Raw genomic sequence first — 17,534 nt, 5'->3', positions numbered from 1 at the left:
GTCTGCCATGAGCTGATCACTCCCCCCCGTGAGAGATAGCTGCGTTCCTTTTTATTTCTAAAAGACAAAGGAATTCTCTGGTTGAAACATTATTGAAGATTGATGTTAAAAACATCCTAAAGATGGATTCTATACATCGTTTGACATGTTTCTATGGACTGTAATGGAACTTTTTGACTTTGTCTGGACCTAGTGATTGCGCCTCGTGAATTTGGATTTGTGAACAAAATGTGTGAACAACAATGAGGTATTTGGACATAAATTATGGACTTTATCCAACAAAACAAACATTTATTGTGGAACTGGGATTCCTGGGTGTCTATTCTGATGAAGATCATCAAAGGTAAGTGAATATTTATAATGATATTTTTGACTTTGTTGACTACACAACATGGCGGATATATGTATGGCTTGTTTTTGTGTCTGAGCGCTGTACTCAGATTATTGCATGGTGTGCTTTTTCCGTAAATTTAAAACAATCTGACACAGCGGTTGGATTAAGGAGAGGTGGATCTATAATTCCATGTATAACACTTTTATCTTTTATCAATGTTTATTATGAGTATTTCTGTAAATATATGTGGTTCTCTACAAAATCACCGGATGTTGTGGAACTATTGAACATAACGTGCCAATGTAAACTGAGATTTTTGGATATAAATATGAACTTTATCGAACAAAACATACATGTATTATGTAACATGAAGTCCTATGAGTGTCATCTGATGAAGATCATCAAAAGTTAGTAATTATTTTTTTCTCTTTCTGCTTTTTGTGACTCCTCTCTTTGGCTGGAAAAATGGCTGTGTTTTTCTGTGACTAGGTGCAGACCTTAACATAATTGTTTGGTGTGCTTTCATTGTAAACGTTTTTGTAATCGGACACTGTGGTGGGATTAACAACAAGTTTATCTTTAGAATGGTGTAAAATACTTGTATGTTTGAGGAATTTTAATGATGAGATTTCTGTTGTTTGAATTGGGCGCCCTGCACTTTCACTGGCTGTTGTCATATCGACCCTGGTAGCGGGATCTAAGCCATAAGAGGTTTTAACATGTTTCCCATGTTAATAAAGCCCCTTGAATTGAAAGAGATCGATAGAAAGAGAGGAGGGAGAGAGAGATAGGATAGGAAGGAGAGAGAACGAGAGAAGGATAGGAAGGAGAGAGAACGAGAGAAGGATAGGAAGGAGAGAGAACGAGAGAAGGATAGGAAGGAGAGAGAACGAGAGAAGGATAGGAAGGAGAGAGAACGAGAGAAGGATAGGAAGGAGAGAGAACGAGAGAAGGATAGGAAGGAGAGAGAACGAGAGAAGGATAGGAAGGAGAGAGAACGAGAGAAGGATAGGAAGGAGAGAGAACGAGAGAAGGATAGGAAGGAGAGAGAACGAGAGAAGGATAGGAAGGAGAGAGAACGAGAGAAGGATAGAAAGAGAGAGAGAGAGAAGGATAGGAAGGAGAGAGAACGAGAGAGAAGGATAGGAAGGAGAGAGAACGAGAGAAGGACAGGAAGGAGAGAGAACGAGAGAAGGACAGGAAGGAGAGAGAACGAGAGAAGGACAGGAAGGAGAGAGAACGAGAGAAGGATAGAAAGGAGAGAGAACGAGAGAAGGATAGAAAGGAGAGAGAACGAGAGAAGGATAGGAAGGAGAGAGAACGAGAGAAGGACAGGAAGGAGAGAGAACGAGAGAAGGATAGAGAGAACGAGATAAGGATAGGAAGGAGAGAGAACGAGAGAAGGATAGGAAGGAGAGAGAACGAGAGAAGGATAGGAAGGAGAGAGAACGAGAGAAGGATAGGAAGGAGAGAGAACGAGAGAAGGATAGGAAGGAGAGAGAACGAGAGAAGGATAGAAAGGAGAGAGAGAGAGAGAAGGATAGGAAGGAGAGAGAACGAGAGAAGGACAGGAAGGAGAGAGAACGAGAGAAGGATAGAAAGGAGAGAGAACGAGAGAAGGATAGAAAGGAGAGAGAACGAGAGAAGGATAGAAAGGAGAGAGAACGAGAGAAGGATAGGAAGGAGAGAGAACGAGAGAAGGACAGGAAGGAGAGAGAACGAGAGAAGGATAGAGAGAACAAGATAAGGATAGAGAGAACGAGATAAGGATAGAGAGAACGAGATAAGGATAGAGAGAACGAGAGAAGGATAGGAAGGAGAGAGAACGAGAGAAGGACAGGAAGGAGAGAGAACGAGAGAAGGATAGAAAGGAGAGAGAACGAGAGAAGGATAGGAAGGAGAGAGAACGAGAGAAGGACAGGAAGGAGAGAGAACGAGAGAAGGATAGAAAGGAGAGAGAACGAGAGAAGGATAGGAAGGAGAAAGAACGAGAGAAGGATAGGAAGGAGAGAGAACGAGAGATAGGATAGGAAGGAGAGAGAACGAGAGATAGGATAGGAAGGAGAGAGAACGAGAGAAGGATAGGAAGGAGAGAGAACGAGAGAAGGATAGGAAGGAGAGAGAACGAGAGAAGGATAGGAAGGAGAGAGAACGAGAGAAGGATAGAAAGGAGAGAGAATGAGAGAAGGATAGGAAGGAGAGAGAACGAGAGAAGGATAGGAAGGAGAGAGAACGAGAGAAGGATAGGAAGGAGAGAAGGATAGGAAGGAGAGAGAACGAGAGAAGGATAGGAAGGAGAGAGAACGAGAGAAGGATAGGAAGGAGAGAGAACGAGAGAAGGATAGGAAGGGGAGAGAGAACGAGAGAAGGATAGGAAGGAGAGAGAGAGAGAGAGAGAGAGAGAGAGAGAGAATATTAATGTGAAACAGAGGACGATAGGACCATCCCCATCTTTTACCAGCAGAGGGAGGTAGCACCCTACCTGCAGGTCTATGGCTCAGTCACATCAACCCACAGCACCAACTTAGAGATCGTGTGCAGTTGGCACCTCATCACAAGGATATTATGAAGATTGCCTCTAAACTGAACTCAAATTGGTTTATGAATGTTATATAATAGAACTATATTTAACCTTGATGAGTTTGAAAGTGGTGAACCTATTATAGACTTTACGATGGGAAATGCCAAAACGTCAATAAAAACATAAGTGCTATAATAAATATGAATCATGTATCATTCTGGGTAGGAAGTGGAACAACAAATGGCCCTTAGTCATATTACGGGACATCTGGTCATGACGTCTTTAAAGACACCTTGAAACAGCCAGTGGGCCATCTGTTGGTAATAAAGACATGGAGAAGGTGAATATAGAGAGAGGACTGTGGCTAGCCTGGACAAGGGCAGGGCGGGACTGGGTTGGGGCGGGGGGGCAGGAGCCATGGGCTGCATAACAAATGGTCTGTGCTGCATAACAAATGGTCTGTGCTATCTTGGTTCCTTGGGACGTCCATACCCTATTGAAGGGGCATGGAGGGGAGAGGCCTGGGGGGAGAGGCCTGGGGGGAGAGGCCTGAGGGGAGAGGGTGGAGGGGAGAGGCCTGAGGGGAGAGGGTGGAGGGGAGAGGCCTGAGGGGAGAGGCCTGAGGGGAGAGGGTGGATGGGAGAGGCCTGGGGGAGAGGCCTGGGGGGAGAGGCCTGGGGGAGAGGCCTGGGGGAGAGGCCTGAGGGGAGAGGGTGGAGGGGAGAGGCCTGAGGGGAGAGGGTGGAGGGAGAGGCCTGAGGGGAGAGGCCTGAGGGGAGAGGGTGGATGGGAGAGGCCTGGGGGAGAGGCCTGGGGGAGAGGCCTGGGGGAGAGGCCTGGGGGAGAGGCCTGGGGGAGAGGCCTGATGGGAGAGGGTGGAGGGAGAGGCCTGAGGGAGAGGCCTGAGGGGAGAGGGTGGAGGGGAGAGGCCTGAGGGGAGAGGCCTGGGGGGAGAGGCCTGGGGGGAGAGGCCTGAGGGGAGAGGGTGGAGGCCTGAGGGGAGAGGGTGGAGGGGAGAGGCCTGAGGGGGGAGGCCTGGGGGGAGAGGCCTGGGGGGAGAGGCCTGGGGGGAGAGGCCTGAGGGGAGAGGCCTGAAGGGAGAGGCCTGAGGGGAGAGGCCTGGGGGAGAGGCCTGAGTGGAGAGGGTGGAGGGGACAAAGGTTAGACGGCAGAAAAAAGACAAGAGCTCTTCTCACTCAACAGGATCAGCACCCCCCAAATATGACATGATTTGAGATTGCTAGAAGGATGGATCAGTGGAGTTTTTATGAGAGAGAGGGGGGGAGACATACAGGGAGAGAGAGAGAGAGAGGGGAGACATACAGGGAGAGAGAGAGAGAGGGGGAAGACATACAGGGAGAGAGAGAGAGAGAGAGAGAGAGAGAGAGAGGGAGAGAGAGAGAGAGAGAGGGGGAGACATACCAGGGAGAGAGAGAGAGAGAGAGAGGGGGGACATACAGGGGGAGAGAGAGAGAGGGGGACATACAGGGGGAGAGAGAGAGAGGGGGGACATACAGGGAGAGAGAGAGAGAGAGGGGACATACAGAGAGAGAGAGAGAGAGGGGAGAGACACACAGAGAGAGACAGAGAGAGAGAGAGAGAGAGAGAGAGAGAGAGAGAGAGAGAGAGGGGGGACATACAGGGAGAGAGAGCGAGAGGGGGGACATACAGGGAGGGAGAGAGAGAGAGAGAGAGGGGGGCATACAGGGAGAGAGAGAGAGAGAGAGAGAGAGAGAGAGAGAGAGAGAGAGAGAGAGAGAGAGAGAGAGGGGGGACATACAGGGGAGAGAGAGAGACATACAGGGGAGAGAGGGAGAGAGAGAGAGAGAGAGAGAGAGAGGGGGACATACAGGGAGAGAGAGAGAGAGAGGGGGACATACAGGAGAGAGAGAGAGAGGGGAGGGACATACAGAGAGAGAGAGAGAGAGGGGGACAGACAGAGAGAGACAGAGAGACAGAGAGAGAGAGAGAGAGAGAGAGAGAGAGAGAGGGGGACATACAGGGAGAGAGAGAGAGGGGGACATACAGGGAGGAGAGAGAGAGAGAGAGGGGGGGCATACAGGGGAGAGAGAGAGAGAGAGAGAGAGAGAGAGAGAGAGAGAGAGAGAGAGAGAGAGAGGGGGACATACAGGGAGAGAGAGAGAGAGGGGGGGCATACAGGGAGAGAGAGAGGGGGGAGACATACAGGGAGAGAGAGAGAGAGAGAGAGAGAGAGAGGGAGAGAGAGAGGGGGGGCATACAGGGAGAGAGAGAGAGAGAGGGGGGGGACATACAGGAGAGAGAGAGAGAGAGAGGGGGGACATACAGGGAGAGAGAGAGAGAGAGAGAGAGAGAGAGAGAGAGAGAGGGGGGGGGACATACAGGGAGAGAGAGAGAGAGAGAGAGAGAGGGGGACATACAGAGAGAGAGAGAGAGAGAGAGAGAGAGAGAGAGAGAGAGAGAGAGAGAGGGGGAGACATACAGGGAGAGAGAGAGGGGGGGGACATACAGGGAGAGAGAGAGAGGGGGGAAATACAGAGAGAGAGAGAGAGAGAGAGGGGGGGAGACATGCAGGGAGAGAGAGAGAGAGAGAGAGGCTCCTGTTAGAGGATCAAATCAAATGTATTAATATAGCCCTTCGTACATCAGCTGATATCTCAAAGTGCTGTACAGAAACCCAGCCTAAAACCCCAAACAGCAAGCAATGCAGGTGTAGAAGCACCTCCCTAGAAAAACTCCCTAGAAAGGCCAAAACCTAGGAAGAAACCTAGAGAGGAACCAGGCTATGTGGGGTGGCCAGTCCTCTTCTGGCTGTGCCGGGTGGAGATTATAACAGAACATGGCCAAGATGTTCAAATGTTCATAAATGACCAGCATGGTCGAATAATAACAGGGCAGAACAGTTGAAACTGGAGCAGCAGCACAATCAGGTGGAAGTTGAAACTGGAGCAGCAGCATGGCCAGGTGGACTGGGGACAGCAAGGAGTCATCATGTCAGGTAGTCCTGGGGCATGGTCCTAGGGCTCAGGTCAGTTGAAACTGGAGCAGAATGAAGGGATGAAGGGAACAATAAATAAATGATGAGGAAGCAAACTCACTTGACGGCATTGGGACAGTGGAGGGGTACTCCCTTGACACTGTGTAGCTGTGCGGTAGACAGTTGATGGAAAGAGGTCCATGAACCGTTTCTCTAGCACACCATCACTGACGAGTCACCGGAGAGGGCGTGGCTCTGCTCAAACGTCCCCCTCACAGCCCGACCTGTTACACACTGTGATCTCCCAGGCTCCTCTCTGACACAGGACAAGAGAGGAGAATAGCACTTCATTCAAATGACATGGTTTTCCTATTGAAAACCAGTCCAATGTACTGTAGCCTTTCTGTATACATTGATCTCACTAAGTCAGTGTGACTTATTAAAGGATGATGTCTTCACTAACTTTTTGTAAATTGTTTGTGACTGAGCCCATACAATGAAAGCCACATGAATTCCCAAAGTACCCTCATTGGTGAATAAAGCATTTGAAGGAGGAACCATAAGCTGATGTGTTGTTGACTATTGAAATCACAACGTTGACAAAGCTGGAAATGGCTTGCAGATAGCTGAATTAAAACTGAATGTATTAGGCTATATTTCTGATCCGGTTTTTCTTACAAACAAAGCCCTGGTGGTGCATCCTGTGTCTGCTGGCAGTGGCCCAATCGTCCTCCAATATCAATTAAACAGGATAACAAAACCAAGATCTCTAACTGCCCTGGGGGAATTCCACTGCCCTGGGGGAATTCCACTGCCCTGGGGGAATTCCACTGCCCTGGGGGAATTCCACTGCCCTGGGGGAATTCCACTGCCCTGGGGGGATTCCACTGCCCTGGGGAATTCCACTGCCCTGGGGGATTCCACTGCCCTGGGGGATTCCACTGCCCTGGGGGAATTCCACTGCCCTGGGGAATTCCACTGCCCTGGGGGAATTCCACTGCCCTGGGGGAATTCCACTGCCCTGGGGGATTCCACTGCCCTGGGGGATTCCACTGCCCTGGGAGAATTCCACTGCCCTGGGGGATTCCACTGCCCTGGGGGAATTCCACTGCCCTGGGGGATTCCACTGCCCTGGGGAATTCCACTGCCCTGGGGGATTCCACTGCCCTGAGGGGATTCCACTGCCCTGGGAGAATTCCACTGCCCTGGGGGATTCCACTGCCCTGGGGGATTCCACTGCCCTGGGGGATTCCACTGCCCTGGGGGATTCCACTGCCCTGGGGGATTCCACTGCCCTGGGGGGATTCCACTGCCCTGGGGGGATTCCACTGCCCTGAGGGGATTCCACTGCCCTGTTGTTTTTGTTCTGTCCAACTGTTGTCTTGTGAAATGTTTTTTACTGGGGTAAATCACATCCTCCTGTATGGCAGCAACACACAAGTCCCCAGAGGGAGTAGTCTGGGCAGCTGGGGAACGAGGGAGGGGCAGGAGGGAGGGGTAGGGGTCCAAGTAATTTATTTAAACAATTTGACCAGTCTCTGCAAGGAATACAATAATTTCTCCTTCCTCATCTCCTATTCAACCACGGCCGTTGCCATGAAACTCAAAAATGAAGTGCCGGTGTTGCTTTTAATCAGACGTAAAAAAAAATTAAAAAAACCTGAAACAGCAGTCTCTAAGGGAGCTTTTAACCCCTCTGTGTGTATGTCAGTATGTGTGTGTGTTGTGGTGTGGTGTGTGTGTATCAGTATGTGTGTGTGTGTGTGTGTGTGTGTGTGTGTGTGTGTGTGTGTGTGTGTGTGTGTGTGTGTGTGTGTCAATATGTCTGTGTGTGTCAGTATGTGTGTGTGTGTGTGTGTGCGTTTGTGTGCGTGTGTCAGTGTGTGTGTGTGTATCAGTATTTGTGTGTGTGTATCAGTGTGTGTGTGTGTGTGTGTGTGTGTGTGTGTGTGTGTGTGTGTGTGTGTGTGTGTGTGTGTATCAGTATTTGTGTGTGTGTATCAGTATTTTGTTTGTGTGTGTGTGTGTGTGTGTGTGTGTGTGTGTGTGTGTGTGTGTGTGTGTGTGTGTGTGTGTGTGTGTGTGTGTGTGTGTGTGTGTGTGTGTGTGTGTGTCTGTATGTGCGTGTGTAACGTTATTCCCCACAGCACGGATCACATTTCAGACGGAGGCTTCCTTCCTGCCCTTTAATAAGAGAGGTTATTAACAGAGAGAAGAGAAAAACAAACGGAAGGTCAGTTAGATTGGGAGGCTCGTATCACCCCTGTGTTTAAGCCTGAACACATGTCAAAACGGAAGCGATTCAAACTATACCGTTTAACTTGGAGGGGACAACAGGAGATTGTCTTGACAGTGCTGAATGTAGCCTGATGGTATAGTTATCTATGTAAATACAACAACAGTCAGTCTGTTTCGCTGCCTGCCTGCCAGTGCAATTACTGAACCGTGCATTACTGTCTCTCGTCTTCTCTCAAATCTACTCTTTCCTCTGGTCTTTCCTATGGTATATCCTCTGGTCTCTCCTGTAAATCTCTCCTCTACTCTCTCCTCTGGTCTCACCTATACTCTCTCCTCTGGTCTCTCCACTACTCTCTCCACTACTCTCTCTTACCATTTCTCCACTGGTCTCTCCTCTACTCTCTCCTTTGGTATCGCCTCTACTCTCTCCTCTACTCTTTTTTCTGGTCTCTCCACTGGTCTCTCCACTGGTCTCTCCTCTGTTCTCTCCTCTATTCTCTCCTCTACTATCTCCTCTACTCTCTCCTCTGGTCTCTCCTCTGGTCTCTCCTCTACTCTTTCTTCTGGTCTCTCCTCTAGTCTCTCCACTGGTCTCTCCTCTACTCTTTCTTCTGGTCTCTCCACTGGTCTCTCCACTGGTGCCTCCACTGGTCTCTCCTCTACTCTTTCTTCTGGTCTCTCCTCTGGTCTCTCCACTGGTCTCTCCACTGGTCTCTTCCCTGGTCTCTCCTCTGGTCTCTCCACTGGTCTCTCCTCTGGTCTCTCCTCTGGTCTCTCCTCTGCTCTCTCCACTGGTCTCTCCTCTACTCTTTCTTCTGGTCTCTCCACTGGTCTCTCCACTGGTCTCTCCACTGGTCTCTCCTCTGGTCTCTCCTCTACTCTTTCTTCTGGTCTCTCCTCTGGTCTCTCCACTGGTCTCTCCACTGGTCTCTTCCCTGGTCTCTCCTCTGGTCTCTCCTCTGGTCTCTCCTCTCCTCTTTATTCTGGTCTCTCCTCTGGTCTCTCCACTGGTCTCTCCCCTGGTCTCTCCTCTGGTCTCTCCTCTACTCTTTCTTCTGGTCTCTCCTCTGGTCTCTCCACTGGTCTCTCCTCTGGTCTCTCCACTGGTCTCTCCTCTACTCTTTCTTCTGGTCTCTCCTCTGGTCTCTCCACTGGTCTCTCCTCTGGTCTCTCCACTGGTCTCTCCTCTACTCTTTCTTCTGGTCTCTCCTCTGGTCTCTCCTCTGGTCTCTCCTCTGGTCTCTCCACTGGTCTCTCCTCTGGTCTCTCCTCTGGTCTCTCCTCTGGTCTCTCCTCTGGTCTCTCCTCTACTCTTTCTTCTGGTCTCTCCTCTGGTCTCTCCTCTGGTCTCTCCTCTACTCTCTCCTCTGGTCTCTCCACTGGTCTCTCCTCTGGTCTCTCCTCTGGTCTCTCCTCTACTCTCTCCTCTGGTCTCTCCACTGGTCTCTCCTCTGGTCTATCCTCTGGTCTCTCCTCTGGTCTCTCCTCTACTCTCTCCTCTGGTCTCTCCCCTGGTCTCTCCTCTGGTCTCTCCTCTGGTCTCTCCCCTGGTCTCTCCCCTGGTCTCTCCTCTGGTCTCTCCTCTGGTCTCTCCACTGGTCTCTCCACTGGTCTCTCCTCTGGTCTCTCCTCTGGTCTATCCTCTGGTCTCTCCTCTGGTCTCTCCTCTACTCTCTCCTCTGGTCTCTCCCCTGGTCTCTCCCCTGGTCTCTCCTCTGGTCTCTCATCTACTCTTTCAGGAGGATTGTAGATATTTTCTGTAGGATGGATCATGTTGTTCTAATTGTTCCTTGCCCAGGTCCCTTTTGCAAAAGAGACTGTGTCTCAAATTCCTGTTTAAATAAAGATTCAATTAAATAAATAATGCTTTGGGTTTATAACACAATATTTAGTACATACAAGCATAAATAGATACCTATGCATAATAAATCATGAACCATTCACACTCAAAACATATACTAATTGTATTATGTACAGTATGTCTAAAGATTGGCTATGTAAATATTTCATTTTACAGTATGTCTGTATCTAGTGTGCATATATATGATATGCATATTTGTAACTTTTTCGGGTATTTTAATTCACGCTGCTTTACAATCTTTACCCAATACTTTGACTTTAGTGGGATATATTAAGTGATATTCAATTGGAATTACAATTAATTACTGAACCTCGTCCATGTGCCTTTCCACTTCCTACTCTCCCCATATTTTGCAGAGTACATTTTTGCGCCACAGTCCATCACAAGTAAATGAGACAAATATTTAGCTATTATGCGATTGAATAGGATCGCTAAATAATGAAAAAGCATCCTACGGCCTCTGGCTATGAACTATCCTCACGTGTTTATTGTACAGATGACAGAAGTTCTTATTGACATAGCCAACACATAGAAAGAAGAGACATCCACATACCACAGGATCTTCATTAGGCTCTCAGGTGGCAGTCTAATGAAACACAAACGACACGTGTAACAGACATGATACAGCTGGGTCAATAAAGGCATTTGCTGGCTGTCACCAAGTCCCTCACGACCAAACACATGTACTCAATATTCACAACTCTTTAATACAAACACACAGAGCTTGTATAGAATATCTGTCAATTGTTCATGAATGTCTGTTTCCAGGCTACATAAACAAGTAAATAGGCTGTAAATATTGTACCTGTAAATAATCTACTGTAAATGATCTACTGTAAATAATCAACTGTAAATGATCTACTCTAAATGATCTACTGTAAATGATCTACTGTAAATGATCTACTGTAAATCATCTAATGTAAATAATCTACTCCAAATGATCTACTGTAAATTATCTACTGTAAATGATCTACTGTAAATAATCTACTGTAAATAATCTGATAAAGTTAATCTCAATCTAATTCTAACAGGATGACTTTGAAACAGTAGCGACTCTGTCCCTTCTCTCTGCAGAGAACAGAACAGGAAATGGACCAGACTTTTTGTAGAGAACAGAACAGGAAATGGACCAGACTTTTTGTAGAGAACAGAACAGGGAATGGACCAGACTTTATGCAGAGAACAGAACAGGAAATGGACCAGACTTTTTGCAGAGAACAGAACAGGAAATGGACCAGACTTTTTGTAGATAGCAGAACAGGAAATGGACCAACCTTTTTGTAGAGAACTGGTGGAGGTGCATTATCGTCATTCCTGAAACCAATCAGAACATGAAAACAATTACTTCAAATGGACCAATAAGCTCACATTTCTAAATCACATGATGATTACCGTTAATTCACGAGGCACCTCCACCCTGCTACGTATGATTTAAGTTTCAAAGTAGCTACTCTAAAAAAGTTTTGACACAATGCTGATATAGCCCATGTTGCCGTTAAAAATGAGGGTACAAAGTGGGTACATCATCCAACCCTAGAGTTTTAGCCTGGCATTTGTGTAGACTGCCAGCACCACAGCAAGCGGCAACATGTCCAGACCTTGGTACCAGAGAGGTGAGTCACTTTGTTGGTACCCTTATTGGCTGGCTGGGCACAGAGGCCTTCTTCTGTGGTAGTGAAACTTGTTTTGTATTGTTGGTAGCCAAGCATCTAGCTCGCTGGACATGAACTAAGCATAATGCACCACAAGTAGCAACCAAGCAAACTAACAAAAAAGTCAACAAAGAAGTCTCTCTGTAACGGGACCATGTCTATGTTCTCTCAGCCCTATGATCCCTCAGCCCTATGTTCTCTCAGCCCTATGATCCCTCAGCCCTATGATCCCTCAGCCCTATGATCCCTCAGCCATATGATCTGTTTCCTCAGCCCTATGTTCCCTCAGCCCTATGTTCACTCAGCCCTATGATCCCTCAGCCCTATGTTCACTCAGCCCTATGATCCCTCAGCCCTATGATCCCTCAGCCCTATGATCCCTCAGCCCTATGTTCCCTCAGCCCTATGTTCCCTCAGCCCTATGATCCCTCAGCCCTATGTTCCCTCAGCCCTATGATCCCTCAGCCATATGATCTGTTCCCTCAGCCCTATGATCCCTCAGCCATATGATCCCTCAGCCCTATGTTTCCTCAGCCCTATGTTCCCTCAGCCCTATGTTCCCTCAGCCCTATGTTCCCTCAGCCCTATGTTCCCTCAGCCCTATGATCCCTCAGCCATATGATCTGTTCCCTCAGCCCTATGATCCCTCAGCCCTATGATCTGTTCCCTCAGCCCTATGATCCCTCAGCCCTATGATCTGTTCCCTCAGCCCTATGTTCCCTCAGCCCTATGATCCCTCAGCCATATGATCTGTTCCCTCAGCCCTATGATCCCTCAGCCATATGATCCCTCAGCCCTATGTTTCCTCAGCCCTATGTTCCCTCAGCCCTATGTTCCCTCAGCCCTATGTTCCCTCAGCCCTATGTTCCCTCAGCCCTATGATCCCTCAGCCATATGATCTGTTCCCTCAGCCCTATGATCCCTCAGCCCTATGATCTGTTCCCTCAGCCCTATGATCCCTCAGCCCTATGATCTGTTCCCTCAGCCCTATGTTCCTCAGCCCTATGATCCCTCAGCCATATGATCCCTCAGCCCTATGTTCCCTCAGCCCTATGTTCCCTCAGCCCTATGATCCCTCAGCCCTATGTTTCCTCAGCCCTATGTTCCTCAGCCCTATGTTTCCTCAGCCCTATGTTCCCTCAGCCCTATGTTCACTCAGCCCTATGTTTCCTCAGCCCTATGATCCCTCAGCCATATGATCTGTTCCCTCAGCCCTATGTTTCCTCAGCCCTATGTTCCCTCAGCCCTATGTTTCCTCAGCCCTATGTTCCCTCAGCCCTATGATCCCTCAGCCCTATGTTTCCTCAGCCCTATGTTCCCTCAGCCCTATGATCCCTCAGCCCTATGTTTCCTCAGCCCTATGTTCCCTCAGCCCTATGATCCCTCAGCCCTATGTTCCCTCAGCCCTATGTTCCCTCAGCCCTATGATCCCTCAGCCCTATGTTTCCTCAGCCCTATGTTCCCTCAGCCCTATGATCCCTCAGCCCTATGTTCCCTCAGCCCTATGTTCCCTCAGCCCTATGATCCCTCAGCCCTATGTTTCCTCAGCCCTATGATCCCTCAGCCCTATGTTCCCTCAGCCCTATGTTCCCTCAGCCCTATGATCCCTCAGCCATATGATCTGTTCCCTCAGCCCTATGTTCCTCAGCCCTATGATCCCTCAGCCATATGATCCCTCAGCCCTATGTTCCCTCAGCCCTATGTTCCCTCAGCCCTATGATCCCTCAGCCCTATGTTTCCTCAGCCCTATGTTCCCTCAGCCCTATGTTTCCTCAGCCCTATGTTCCCTCAGCCCTATGTTCACTCAGCCCTATGTTTCCTCAGCCCTATGATCCCTCAGCCATATGATCTGTTCCCTCAGCCCTATGTTTCCTCAGCCCTATGTTCCCTCAGCCCTATGTTTCCTCAGCCCTATGTTCCCTCAGCCCTATGATCCCTCAGCCCTATGTTTCCTCAGCCCTATGTTCCCTCAGCCCTATGATCCCTCAGCCCTATGTTTCCTCAGCCCTATGTTCCCTCAGCCCTATGATCCCTCAGCCCTATGTTCCCTCAGCCCTATGTTCCCTCAGCCCTATGATCCCTCAGCCCTATGTTTCCTCAGCCCTATGTTCCCTCAGCCCTATGTTTCCTCAGCCCTATGTTCCCTCAGCCCTATGTTCACTCAGCCCTATGATCCCTCAGCCCTATGTTCACTCAGCCCTATGATCCCTCAGCCCTATGATCCCTCAGCCCTATGATCCCTCAGCCATATGATCTGTTTCCTCAGCCCTATGTTCCCTCAGCCCTATGTTCACTCAGCCCTATGATCCCTCAGCCCTATGTTTCCTCAGCCCTATGTTCCCTCAGCCCTATGTTCCCTCAGCCCTATGTTCACTCAGCCCTATGTTTCCTCAGCCCTATGTTCCCTCAGCCCTATGTTTCCTCAGCCCTATGTTCCCTCAGCCCTATGTTCACTCAGCCCTATGTTTCCTAAGCCCTATGTTCCCTCAGCCCTATGTTTCCTCAGCCCTATGTTCCCTCAGCCCTATGTTCACTCAGCCCTATGTTCCCTAAGCCCTATGTTCTGTTCCCTCAGCCCTATGTTCCCTCAGCCCTATGTTCTGTTCCCTCAGCCCTATGATCCCTCAGCCATATGATCTGTTCCCTCAGCCCTATGATCCCTCAGCCCTATGTTCACTCAGCCCTATGTTCACTCAGCCCTATGTTCCCTAAGCCCTATGTTCTGTTCACTCAGCCCTATGTTCCCTAAGCCCTATGTTCTGTTCCCTCAGCCCTATGATCCCTCAGCCATATGATCTGTTCCCTCAGCCCTATGATCCCTCAGCCCTATGTTCACTCAGCCCTATGTTCACTCAGCCCTATGTTCCCTAAGCCCTATGTTCTGTTCACTCAGCCCTATGTTCCCTAAGCCCTATGTTCTGTTCCCTCAGCCCTATGATCCCTCAGCCCTATGTTCCCTCAGCCCTATGATCCCTCAGCCATATGATCTGTTCCCTCAGCCCTATGATCCCTCAGCCATATGTTCACTCCAGCCCTATGTTCACTCAGCCCTATGTTCCCTAAGCCCTATGTTCTGTTCCCTCAGCCCTATGATCCCTCAGCCCTATGTTCACTCAGCCCTATGTTCACTCAGCCCTATGTTTCCTCAGCCCTATGTTCCCTCAGCCCTATGTTCACTCAGCCCTATGTTCCCTAAGCCCTATGTTCTGTTCCCTCAGCCCTATGATCCCTCAGCCCTATGATCCCTCAGCCCTATGTTCCCTCAGCCCTATGATCCCTCAGCCATATGATCTGTTCCCTCAGCCCTATGATCCCTCAGCCCTATGATCCCTCAGCCCTATGTTCCCTCAGCCCTATGATCCCTCAGCCATATGATCTGTTCCCTCAGCCCTATGATCCCTCAGCCCTATGATCCCTCAGCCCTATGTTCACTCAGCCCTATGTTCACTCAGCCCTATGTTTCCTCAGCCCTATGTTTCCTCAGCCCTATGTTTCCTCAGCCCTATGTTCCCTCAGCCCTATGTTCACTCAGCCCTATGTTCCCTCAGCCCTATGTTTCCTCAGCCCTATGTTCCCTCAGCCCTATGATCCCTCAGCCATATGATCTGTTCCCTCAGCCCTATGATCCCTCAGCCCTATGATCCCTCAGCCCTATGTTCACTCAGCCCTATGTTCACTCAGCCCTATGTTTCCTCAGCCCTATGTTCCCTCAGCCCTATGTTTCCTCAGCCCTATGTTCCCTCAGCCCTATGTTCACTCAGCCCTATGTTCCCTAAGCCCTATGTTCTGTTCCCTCAGCCCTATGTTCCCTCAGCCCTATGTTCTGTTCCCTCATCCCTATGTTCACTCAGCCCTATGTTCTGTTCCCTCAGCCCTATGTTCTGTTCCCTCAGCCCTATGATCCCTCAGCCCTATGTTCCCTCAGCCCTATGATCCCTCAGCCCTATGATCCCTCAGCCCTATGATCCCTCAGCCCTATGATCCCTCAGCCCTATGTTCTGTTCCCTCAGCCCTATGTTCTGTTCCCTCAGCCCTATGATCCCTCAGCCCTATGTTCCCTCAGCCCTATGATCCCTCAGCCCTATGATCCCTCAGACCTATGATCCCTCAGCCCTATGATCCCTCAGCCCTATGTTCACTCAGCCCTATGTTCTGTTCCCTCAGCCCTATGATCTCTCAGCCCTATGTTCCCTCAGCCCTATGATCCCTCAGCCCTATGTTCTGTTCCCTCAGCCCTATGTTTCCTCAGCCCTATGATCCCTCAGCCCTATGATCCCTGAGCCCTATAATCCCTCAGCCCTATGTTCCCTCAGCCCTATGTTCCCTCAGCCCTATGTTCTGTTCCCTCAGCCCTATGTTCTGTTCCCTCAGCCCTATGATCCCTCAGCCCTATGTTCACTCAGGAACATAAGGCTGAGGGAACATAGGTGTGAGGGAACATAGGTCCAAGGGAACATAGAGCTAAGGAACATAGGTCTGAGGGAACATAGGTCGGAGGGAACGTCGGGAGTCCTTATTGCCTGTACATCCTCGACGCTCGTTTCACAGTGCGTGCATTCAATCACTCTAGTAACCATGCTTACCGTAGATGGGCTGCAGGGAGAAGACTCCCTACTCAACACTGCCTCCTATAGGTTTGGAATTTCTTGAGCCCCAGACAAAGGTGGTTCAAGGTCAGTTTTTCCAATGGTCTTGATGAGCAATCAAGAGATGTAGCAATGGTTAGAGGGATGACTAGTGAATGATGTTGATGGACCTACAGAACCAGTCAACAGTTTGGACACACCTACTTATTCCAGGGATTTTCATTATTTTAACTATTTTCTACATTGTAGAATAATAGTGAAGACATCAAAACTATGAAATAACACATACGGAATCATGTAGTAACCAAAAAAGTGTTAAACAAATCAAAATACAGTATATTTTATAATTGGATTTTTTCAAAGTCCGCCACCCTTTGCCTTGATGACAGCTTTGCACACTCTTGACATTCTCTCAACCAGCTTCATGCGGTAGTCACCTGGAATACATTTGTTGAAAGTTAATTTGTGGAATTGCTTTTCTTCTTAATGCGTTTAGGCCGATCAGTTGTGTTGTGACAAGGTAGGGGTGGTATACAAAAGATAGCCCTGTATGGTAAAATACCATATTATAGCAAGAACAGCTCAAATAAGCAAAGACAAACAACAGTCCATCATTACTTTGAGACATGAAGGTCAGTCAATCCGGAACATTTCAAAAACTTTCAAAGTTGCTTCAAGTGCAGTCGCAAAAACCATCAAGCGCTATGATGAAACTGGCTCTCATCAGGACCGCCACAGGATAGGAAGACCCAGAGTTACCTCTGCTGCAGAGGATAAGTTCATTAGAGTTATCTGCAACTCTGATTGCAACCCAAATAAATGCTTCACAGAGTTCAAGTAACAGACACATCTCAACACCAACTGTTCAGAGGAGACTACGGGATTCAGGCCTTCATTGTTGAATTGCTGCAAAGAACCCACTACTAAAGGACACCAATAATAAGAAGAGACTTGCTTGGGCCAAGAAACATGAGCAATGGACATTGTACTGGTGGAAATCTGTCCTTTGGTCTGATGAGTCCAAATTTGCGATTTTTGGTTCCAACCGCCCTGTCTTTGTGACATGCAGAGTAGGTGAATGAAGGATATCTACATGTATGGTTGCCACCGTGAATAATGGAGGAGGAGATGTGATGGTGTGGGGGTGCTTTGCTGGTGACCCTGATATATTTAGAATTCAAGGCACACATAATCAGGATGGCTACCACAGCATTCTGCAGTGAAACACACTCCCATCTGGCCTGTGCTTGGAACTGTGGAACTGTCATTTGTTAATCAACAGGACAATGACACAACACACCAGCCTGTGTACAGGCTATTTGACCAACAAGGAGAGTGATGGAGTGCTGCATTAGATGACCTAGCCTCCACAATTATGCATTCCAG

The sequence above is a fragment of the Oncorhynchus keta genome, chromosome 4 (assembly GCF_023373465.1).
Source record: "Oncorhynchus keta strain PuntledgeMale-10-30-2019 chromosome 4, Oket_V2, whole genome shotgun sequence".
Classification (NCBI taxonomy): Eukaryota; Metazoa; Chordata; class Actinopteri; order Salmoniformes; family Salmonidae; genus Oncorhynchus; species Oncorhynchus keta.
This window is presented reverse-complemented; position numbering follows the sequence as displayed.